Here is a 10,638-nt window from a genome sequence, read left to right as displayed (position 1 = left end):
TGCCCACTGATAACTCCACACAGCAACAGTGATTAGCACTTTCAGTATTTCAGTTAGTATCTTCTAATTATCAACAAATCAGGAATCAATAAAATGAATGGAGACGATTCAAGGTCTCTGTCTGATCCCATCAAAATCAACTGCAAAACACCCACAGCGTGAGACATCAGGACTGAAACAACAAACTTGGGGAGTTTCCCACATTGGACAAATTCCGCACTGACTTACAAGAGGGGTTAACAATGCTTCTGCAGTCTGAAAAAGAAGAGCTGTGTTATACAACAAATTCTAAATCCACTGATTAAAGTACCTCTAACAACAAGTAGTGGAAAAGGTCAGACCAGTGGAAAGTACAAGAACTGTTTTATACAACTCATGACAAGGTTTGGGCTGAATTTCTCTGGCTCTTTTCCCTGAGTGTTTTACTTGGAGTTATAATGTATGAGGACACAGTGATGTGATTCCCATTCATGGGCGATGAGGGAAGATATCTGAACTCATGCAGGTGAAATAGAATATCTTTCAAGTCTAAATAAAATAAAATGAAACAGACATGAAGAATTAATACTATGCTCTATGTAGAGGCTTTCTACTGACTTTCACATTAATTTCTGAATAGTTTGGAAGCTGTGATTTGGAGACTCAGAACCAGATATTGAGCTATTACATGGATTATGATAGTAACTGAAATCAGTTTTCGTTCCTTGTATATAGTTGCATCAATTATTTTTTCCATATTAAAATGCACTTGAAAGTTCATATAATCTGTAAAACATAAGTCATTCTTGTAAATGATCAGATATAGAGTATAAGTGTATGTGTGAAGCTCTTTACAGAACAAAATATTTTGGTCCCTGAATTAGAAGGTTTTGTAGTTCAAGGAGTATGAGCAATGTCTCCCTCTAAGATGGGACAAGACGACCTGCTGTTGCAGAGCTCAGGAACTGCAGCAGGACAGGTGACGACAGGCTGCCATGATGTACGATCACTGGAGATGTGAACCCGCAGATACGGACTTTCCCAAGCAGCCTTGCCCAGAAGCATCCTTAACTGCAGACAAAGCAGGAAAAACATCTATGCATAAGGATTTATTGAGCATCCCAGCAGCAAGGGGCTGTGTCGAACTCCAGGTACACATCTGGGCAGGGTGACACATCAGACCGAGCCTGGGGATGAAATATAAACACGTTTTTAGGCTACTAAGCAATACCTTCCAACATTTGCAGTGGCATTGACTATTAGCTATCTTGACAGGCAGGTTATACTGCCATCAATGAAAGATATAGCTGTTGTGAAATAGTAACAGTTCTTAAAAAAGAAAGAATGACCCTTGCCCCTGTGGTCCCCTTAATGGGAGGACATTACCTTGGACTGGAATTTCTCTTAACTAAAATTGTATGACAGTGTTCTGTATCTTTCGGCTACAGATTTGTTTTTTCACATATAAGAGCATGCAGATTAATCAAATGTTATCTAAACACAATTCTTCTTCAGTCCCGGTCACTTGTCAGGTTCCAACTCTAGGATGTCCTCGCCAAAAGACAAACCTGTGAGGATCACACCTGTGTGGCATCTCATCGTCACCTTCTCCATACCCTGGGACAAAGAACATTCCCTGGCCGTCCAACAACTGAATGGGGAGCCAGGTGCTACTGAAAATAGACATAAGGGGAGGAAAGGATACTGGGCAAAGATTTGGGGGTGACAGCAGCAATTCCAGGTTTTTTTCCATTCCAGGAACACACCACACTCATGTGTTGATTAAGTAGGAAACTTGAACGTTATGTAAAGTTATGTTGTGCTTCACGTATACCGTGCGTATACTTCAAAATAATTTCCTCCAGTTCGTCACAGAAAAAGAGGAAACGCCAGTTACACAACACACAAGCGTCATATATTCCTGCCAGGTTCACCGTGGCCTGTCCTTCACAGATTTGATTATTCCGCATTTTATGGTTGTATAAGGCACTTCAAACCCTGAGTCTTCCCTGAGGAATGTTAGCGCTTGTTAGAAGTACATGACCCAACCAGTATTACTACGGAACACTTGGAAAATGTTACATCGGAGTACTATTAATACACTCTATTGCACTTACAGGACATGACTGCACGAGGAAAATCTGATGACTTGCGAGCTTATTAACTTACTGAGATTCCTTGTTGTTTTTACGAAAGACATGCCACAAGTGAATTAACCTGACCCAGGGCGATTCCTGAAAGTCCCTCTTGCCCCAGATGTCCAGGCTGTATTTTTGAAATACAGAAATTTTGAGAAGAACTGTGCTCCAAAAACTGCTAGTTTGGTTAAAAACAAGCTTCCCATGAAATATCATGCCAGAAAAAATGACGTCAGTACTTGCTATTAAGTAGACTTTGCTTTAAGAAACACTGTATTTATAATTGAATTCACTTGTAACAAACCAAATAGCATAAATATCAATATAAAACAGATCAGCAATGTCAATATAACCTAATTTGTAGAACCTCCTCTATGTATTTCATGTAAATATTTATTTTACAATCCTGCAGCACTGATTTATTACAGAAAATAAACGGATAGATAAAAACAGATATATAACATGGTAATTTAACCACGCACGCGTCACATTGGAAAATAAATCTAGCATTTTGTGCCAGTCCTCTTTCCGTTCAGATTTAACTTGTTGGAGGAAATAGTGCAAATACATGAGCGATCCTGTTGCTGGCTGTGGGATAATTTATACGTGTGCCTAAAACAAAGCAGAGGTGAAGGGTGGTGGCAGTCAGAGAGCCGAAGTGGGACATGGCAGCCAGGACAGGCTGTCAGGGCATTGCGGGCTGATGAGAATTGCTCCTGCCGTGAATTCGGATCCACATCGCTTCTCTGCACCCGGTGGCTGCCCTCTGCCTCGCACCAGCACGGCTATCCTACCATCCCAGGAGCATACACTGCGACTCTTTAATAACCTCAGGAACTACTTTATAACCTACTCTATAACCCTGACTCCCCACGCATCAGGAGGATGTATTTCACCTCTTACTCGTGGTTTCCCAGCTGTTAGCAGTAGTGAAGGACATTTAATAAATTAAATAATTGTGTCTAGTATCAGATTAACACTTCTTAACAGCATATCTACTAATATTAGTTTTAAGGAAAAGAACCAGCATTGTTTCCTATTAAGACTTAACTGCTCTGCCTGCATGGGCTACGGGAAACATTTCTCGTGGCACAGGCTGCCAGACCTGTCCAGATTATTTTCCCTAATGGCTTTTCCATTTAGCTCTGGAGTAAGCAAATTAACATGCAGCACTTTTTTCTCTTTTTTTAAACCATTTTTTCTTCCATATCATTTCTTAAATACCCTTTGGAGTCACCCACAGAAGCGCCACTGAGACAATAACTTACTCCAAGATAAAGCATCTGCAGCATCTTCACACATTTCCATAATACACAAATTCCTACTAACATACACAATTTTTACTTAGATAAGTATGTATAGGAGCACAAATATGTCCCATACATATCCTTTATATTAAAAAAGTTAAAGTAATTTTTATTATTCATTCAGTTTCCAGTTTTGACCATAATTATTTACGTACCTTGGAAAAAATAAACAAAAGCTACTTTCCTACCTGTTTGTGTCAAATTCAAGCCTGAATTGTTCATCAGTTTCCATTTAATCACTGCTAAAACTAGCCAATATTCATCGTCAAGGTTTTTAGACCTGACCGGGGAAAATGCTTTCCAAAGCAATTACAGGTTTCCTGTAAATATTCCTTCCAAACTTTTGGTTATGTAGAACTGCTGTGAGAAAAACATTTTAGACTTGATTGTCAGCTGCTGGGAATCACTCTAAGTCAGGTAATGCCAACAGCGCCGCAATCAATAACTCCGTTTTGTGAAAATTTCTGAGCTCTGCATCGGCGTATATCTCTGGCAATGACTGTGCTGTGTTGTTCCGTAACGTCCCAGCATGTCAGCTCTGCTGACACCTCTGCTCCTACCTGAAACCAGATTCAGTAGGAAAAACACCTTGCGATGGAGGGAGGCGCTAGACTTACCGGGTGCAAGAATAAGGATGATGAGCACGGTCACTGTTTGTGCTTGGCCTGCGTGCAGTCACTCTGACTCCCACAATAGCCCGCTGTCAATGAAACGGGCTGCAGAGTACACCGAAGAATTAAAGAGAATTTCAAAGCAGGATTGTGTCTCAGTAAAATTGGCATTTTCTGAGAAAATTTTCCATGAAAAGTTTTTCAATCAGCTCAAGCTTTAAGTTGTGATGCTGCACCTTCTTCAATGAGACTAACTTTAAAAAGAACTTATTCTGAAACACGTTGTGATATCCCCTGGAATACTGGGCAGAACAAGTGGATACGGCCATGTGCAAGGCAACAGGAAAAGTTGTTACAGCTTTGATCTGCACAGGAATCCAGTAATTCCACAATACAGCATGGTGCTTTAAAAATGTGATTCACTTGTTTGAGATGTGACTCGTTCAAGCACCAAGACCAATATTTATACTCTTTGGTGGTTAAGAAAGATTTCATATTCAGAAAGAAATATGTTCTGCACAGAAGCATGCGGACTTGTCAGCAAACACTGAATGCAGTCATATATATATATAAAAAAAATATATAACATATATATATAATATATATAACATATATATATACACACACACAAATACATTATTAATTGCTTTGTGGATAGTAAAATCAAGTCCCTGATGTGCTTCAGAATGAAAATATCTTTCCACTCCTTGAAATGGTGAGTAAACTTGTATCTTACGCACAAACACGTACTCCAGCATTCCTGAAAATCTTGTGCAGATTTTAAATTAAACTTGAGATTCGTTCTCCAATACCAGCTGGAAAAAGATAAGGTTAGATACGTACTAGTTAAGGCAGCATGTAATTAAGATTCAAAGCATTAACAAAAACTGCACTATGCTGTTTATAGGTGAGATGCAGGCATAAAGTTTAATGAGCCTCTTTGTTTTCTCACCCCCCTGCGACTTGTTCCAACTCTTTTAACTATTCTTTTGCCTTGTAAACTTCAGGTCCGCGAGAGGTGAAGATCAGTTTGAAGGCGGGTATAACATAGCGAGCGTGTCCGAGTTGGTGTTTCACTGCCTTGCTTCTGCTCAGCTGCTCTTGCGAGGCTGGAGCCTTGCCGGGTACTAGCAGCAACCAAGTTCAGAAGTCAGCCGGTAAACCGGCACTGCCACAGTCACTAACGCTTCCACAGGAAAAACATTAGTAGCACACACACAAGCATTTGCTGAGCTTGTAGGCTACTACCAGAGTTCAGGCTTCAGCACGCCAATGAAAGAGCTGGGAGCTGAAATCTTAACAGAGACCTAGGAAGGAAAGCAAGCACCCTCCAACAGCATGGGTTTGTAAGAGGGCCAGATCTTGACTTAAAGAGTTCGTGGTTCTGTTGTGCCAAGCCCTACACAAACCGAGGGATCCCTGGCTCGAGCTGGTTTGTCAGCCCGCTGCACATGTTTGGGCGCCAATGGAGACATTCAGAGTGTTGCCCAATATTGCACACGTGAAGCTGACTTCCCTGAAGTATCATGCAACAATTGTTTACAGCCTGCTTATGATGACCCGCACCAAATCGCTTACAACTTGAATAAAATGTTTGATAAAATCAGCCTAGACTAGAACGGGGGGCAGGCTGAACTGGGGCATTAGCCTTTCTAAATGAGAAGCAGTGGGTCATTCTGACCCATCCCTCTCACATTCAGTAGAAAGCAAGAATATTCCTTGTGTTTATCCCCAGGGTGGGATAAAAAAGGCCTATTATAAACCAAAAAAAAAGAAAAAATCCCACTTGTGTTGCTTTTTACTCAAAGACTTTAATTTAACAGGTCTGACTGGGATTAAAAATAATGACCCTCCAAATTCCAAACTTTCTTCATATAAATACTGGTTGTCCATTTACAGCATGATTTGAGCCAGTTCTTAACTTGTAGCTGGCTCCCCACCACCTGCCATTAACAGCTTGTGCAAAGCTGAACCTAATTGTCCAAGGAGAGAAGGAAACCATCAAAGTTATTTCTTAACCTACCTGGGATTTCTCATGCCCAACTATAGCATGCCTCTCTCTAAGCGTGCCACTGCACTCCCAGGTGGGCAGACTAATATCAGATACACCAAGGAGGAAAGGGTCTACTGCTTTGCCACTACTGCTGGCTAATCTTATTAAAATAACAATATCTATACAATAATTAGATGTCGGAAATAATGGGTACTGCTCTTGTTCTGCCCTCTTCTTTCTTTATTTGACTCAGTATTTCAAGAGAAAGTGATCCAGTGGCCTCTAGTTCTGACCTTTATCAAGTATTCCCGAGATCTGCAGCTCAGCTTTTCTAATCTTACCCTGACTCCTCTTCGGCGACCCCCCCTTTCAGACTTCCCAATTACTTCAATATTCACAGTATTCCCTAAAGCACCACTACACGGAACACTATTATCTCTTATCTATTTTATCTATTAACCTTAGGAACATTGGCAAGCTATTACGGGCAATCACTGTGCTTAGAGAAAAAGGACAGAAAAGGGGCTGCGCTTTAAAGGTGTATGTGGAAATTGTTTGCCCTTTAGGATACGTTTTGCGTTTTCTTCCAAAGGAAAAATAACTAGATATTTCAGAAGTAAAGCCAATATATCTGAATTAAGCCTTTCAGCTGTTTTGCATTCCTTGAAGTACTCATTTTTTTTAATATGTTTCTACTTGCTTGTATTTTTCCCACAGATTTTCTGTTGCTCGCTCCTCAATAGAGAGTCCTTCAAAAGGCAAGAGCCACCTGGGGATGACGATATCCTGGATCTCTCACTCTAGCCCATACCCTGTTTCCCAGGTTGACTGCCAGGTTCTTAGGTTGGTGATGCTGTGCATCTGCGTGGGGGTGGGAAACAGGCTCCTGAAGAGAAGGATGCTTCAGGAGAAACATAGTTTGGGAGAGAAGGAGCAGTCAGCACGGAAGGGACAATAATAGCATGAGATAGTACTTAAAGCTGGAGGAGAGATCTGCAGGAGCAAATCTCATCCCCGTTCACATACCATCACCAGAACCAGCGAAGTATTTACCAATTTATTTATTTATTTTCTAATCAAAACCTTTGCAGCTTATTGAAATCTGAAATTCAGAAATATCATCCATAAAGACGGCTGAGTTGAATTCCCCGCCTGCCTTCTGGTGGTTTGTTTGTTTTGTTGTTTTTTTTTAAATTGCGGATTTGGTCATGCGATCAGATTGTGTAACATCGCCGATTCCAGATAAAAGGGGAAAGAATTTGTCTGCTTCACAAACAAGCTCAAAACATAACATTTTCATCTGTTGGTTTCGCTTACTGCTATTTTTTAAGAAGAAAAAAAAACCCTATAATCTTCCGGTTTTCCAAAAAGCTCAAGATGTTTTTGAAAACTAGTTCTCATTTTGAGCAGCAGAGCAGCGGCAGAGGGGTACAAATGCTCTGAGCACAGGGGGAAGGAGAAATCCTTGGGGCTCTGCTGTACATTTGGGGGAAGATTTCCAAAGCGCTGCTCTTATTGAGGCTCCTGCAGAGAGAGGAACGTATCCCAGAGGAGTCAGGGCGATCTAGAGGTACTGAGCTCTTCTGGAGGAAAAAATAATAATAATAAAAATCCCAGGTATTTGGTGCTTTCCATGTTTAAAGCTGCTGTTTAATCATATAATTAAATTTTTATTTCAAATACATAGTGCAGAATGCCATCCGAGGCTAGAACTCAGTGCTAGTTCCATCTCTAATCAGTAGATGGCACCATGAATTCACCAAACAGGATGGAGACCAGACTGAAGTACAAATTTATCCCAAAAAAAGAAGGAAAAAAAAAATTGAGAGAGGCAAAAAAGCATACATCCAACTTGACATACATAAATCGGGAATTAAATTCAGAGGGTGTAACCTTCTCCCCATTCTACCCCTCCAAAAATAAAATCGGCTGTGGAGCATGCTGTGTTACACCCCTGTGCACAAACAGCAGCTATAGCCGAAACGTCCCCAGCCCTGCCCTGTCACTGACCTGTATTGTCGCATGACCTCCTGTGAGAGTTTAAAAAAAAAAAACAAAAAACCCAAAAAAAACCAAAAAAAAACCCCAAACCCAAAATACCCAACCTTTTCCTTTGTCCTTCCCTTGCTCTGAACAGCCGTGTCTCCTCCAGAGGAGAAGGCCTCCCCCGGCTGGCAGGAGGACCCAGGAGCCAGCCCCAGAGGTTGACCTGGCATTAGGAAAGCCTCACCTGGGGCTTCTTCTCCAGGGACAAACCCCCTGCGGTTCTGACTCTGCAGCACGTGTACAACCGCGCGCAGGGGGTCCATGAGTCCACCCAGCTAACCACAGGCCGCTGGCAACTTGAAGGCTGAGAGCAGACAGGTGGAGGAGAGTTCATGAGACTTTGTTTTCTTCCACCCAAATAGCAAGTTTTCTACTTGGGATGCACAGGCTGGCAGAGGCAGCCTCACCCTCTCCCTCGGCGCCCAGCATCCCTGACGGAGCGCGGTGCGAGCCAGCGGCCCCGCAGCAGAGCCTCGCTGCCTGCAGCGCACACTTGCCAGGAGGCAAGCTCTGTTCAAAGGAGCAGTTTGGCGTGTCTGGGTGTTTACTCTGCTCCTGGCCCGGCCACGCTCATCCCAACCTGCGCTGTCAGGAGAACTATTTTGACAGGCACAGAGCTGGCACCCACCCGGCACCTCTTCGTGGCCCCCGGCCTCCCGCAGGGCTTCGCTGGCGGGTGTGAAGTGCAGAGAGAAGGCGCGTTCCTGCTAAGGGATGTGCAAGATGTGCTCACCCCCAGCAAAAAAATCTGCTGCCTCAAATATGGGCTCTCTGTGCTCTTACATATGAACAGTAAGTGTGAAAATCCTGCCTGTCCATCTGTTCCTTAAGGGTTTCTTTCTTTTGCTGCGTGTTAGAATTTCTCCCCAAATCTTCTTCAGCAGCACAAATCACATCGGTGACATTTATAGGTTAAGTAAATAGTACGCTGCTGACATCATCTAAGCACAGTAACAGGCACAGTCAGGTTGTCTGTGGATAGCTTTAATGCTGTGGACTTCAAGCTCCATTTATCTTGGTCTCAATGAGTGGTAATTAAAATCTGCAGTAACAGAAGTATTGCTCTGAGAAGCAATAGCTCTACCACGTGAAGCACGGAAATTTTGCCAACAGAAGAGAGAGTTCAATCAACAGTTTCAACCATGGCACAGAAGCGAAAACTCTGACGTTTAAAATTTAGAGGGGAAAGCAGCAGAACAGTAAAAAGATGAGCCTACCTTGCGTTGCATGGAGTCCTCATCTCCTCTCAGGCCCAAGGAGGAGATGCTGTAAATTTTTGCCATCTCAGGCTCTGCATGTCTGGCTGTCGCAAAGTGATTTTTCTTCCTGGCCATTCCTTATTATTTTCCCAGCCTGCCTAGCAGACACAACTCAGGAATTACCAATACCTTCGGCAGTGACACACTTGATTAAGTATGAGCAATACCAGCTTGGGTTTTTGCATTCAGTCAGAGCTCTGTAATGGCAGCACAAGGGGCCTCGCTTGTTGAGCAAGAAGGGCTTTATGTCACTTGTCCCTAGAGCAAGGCACAAGTGAGCTTGATGGAGAAGGCAGCAAACGTACTGTCAGAAGCCATATTCGCAGGGAAAAGGCAGAACAATGGAGATTAAATGACAGTGCAGAATCAAGGAATTAAATCATCCCCGAGGCTCAGATATTCCAGGCTTCCCCGTGACACCTGCTAGAGGCACAGGGGAGGACCTGGAGCGAGTCCCTGCAGAGGTCTCGCCGCCTGCACCAACACACTGAGGGAAAACCTGCAAAGGCAGTTGCAGCTCTTTTAAAAATCATGGGCCATGCAACTGCATGTCCGGCCGCACGCTCACTTTACAGCCTGTTTTCCAGTCCGGACTGGAAAACAACAGTAGGATTGCTTTGAGTCCAACTTTCTCTTTTTTTTTTTTTTTTTCCCCTTCACTCTTTCCCTCTGCACAGCAGCATAACTCCTGCCTGCCCTCCTGCTGCAATAGCGTAGCTCACTTCCAAGCGGTCGCAATAGGAAAGGAAAATAATTGCTTGCCATAAATCGAAGGAGGTTACGTAGGGTACTTGCACACTGCTAACTTGGTAACTACACCATTCTCCCCAGGGACGGGAGGGACCCCTGAGCCAATGCCTGCCCTTAACATTGTGCCCAAATCACTGCGGGCGCTGGCGCCGGAGCATCTTTTCCTCCGGATGCTCTTCCAGCTTACACAGACCAGGAAAACATTTTTTGGCTGGGAAGATGGTAATGAGAGATTTAGGAGTTTCGCCCGAGAGACACAACCTCAGCTCCAGCCTTAGCGCCAGGGAAGAGTTAAGTTTTGCACAGGCAAGGAAAGAGCTTGAACAGGGGAAACTGAACTGATGGGCTCGGTCAGTAGCAGCCCGATGGCTACCGTATCCTCACAGACCGACATGGAGACAGCTGTGCTCAAACTCCTGGTCTGAGTTGGATGGACAATTTAAACCTTGATATTGTCTTTCCCAGATTTGTGCTGGGAAAAGTCTAAATGCTTGCACAAGAGCGATCAGCAAGATTTCAAAGTCTTGGTAAATAAGCTCAGAATCTAATTATAGC

The sequence above is a fragment of the Rissa tridactyla genome, chromosome 8 (genome assembly GCF_028500815.1).
Source record: "Rissa tridactyla isolate bRisTri1 chromosome 8, bRisTri1.patW.cur.20221130, whole genome shotgun sequence".
Lineage (NCBI taxonomy): Eukaryota > Metazoa > Chordata > Aves > Charadriiformes > Laridae > Rissa > Rissa tridactyla.
Note: the sequence above shows the minus strand (reverse complement) of the source record.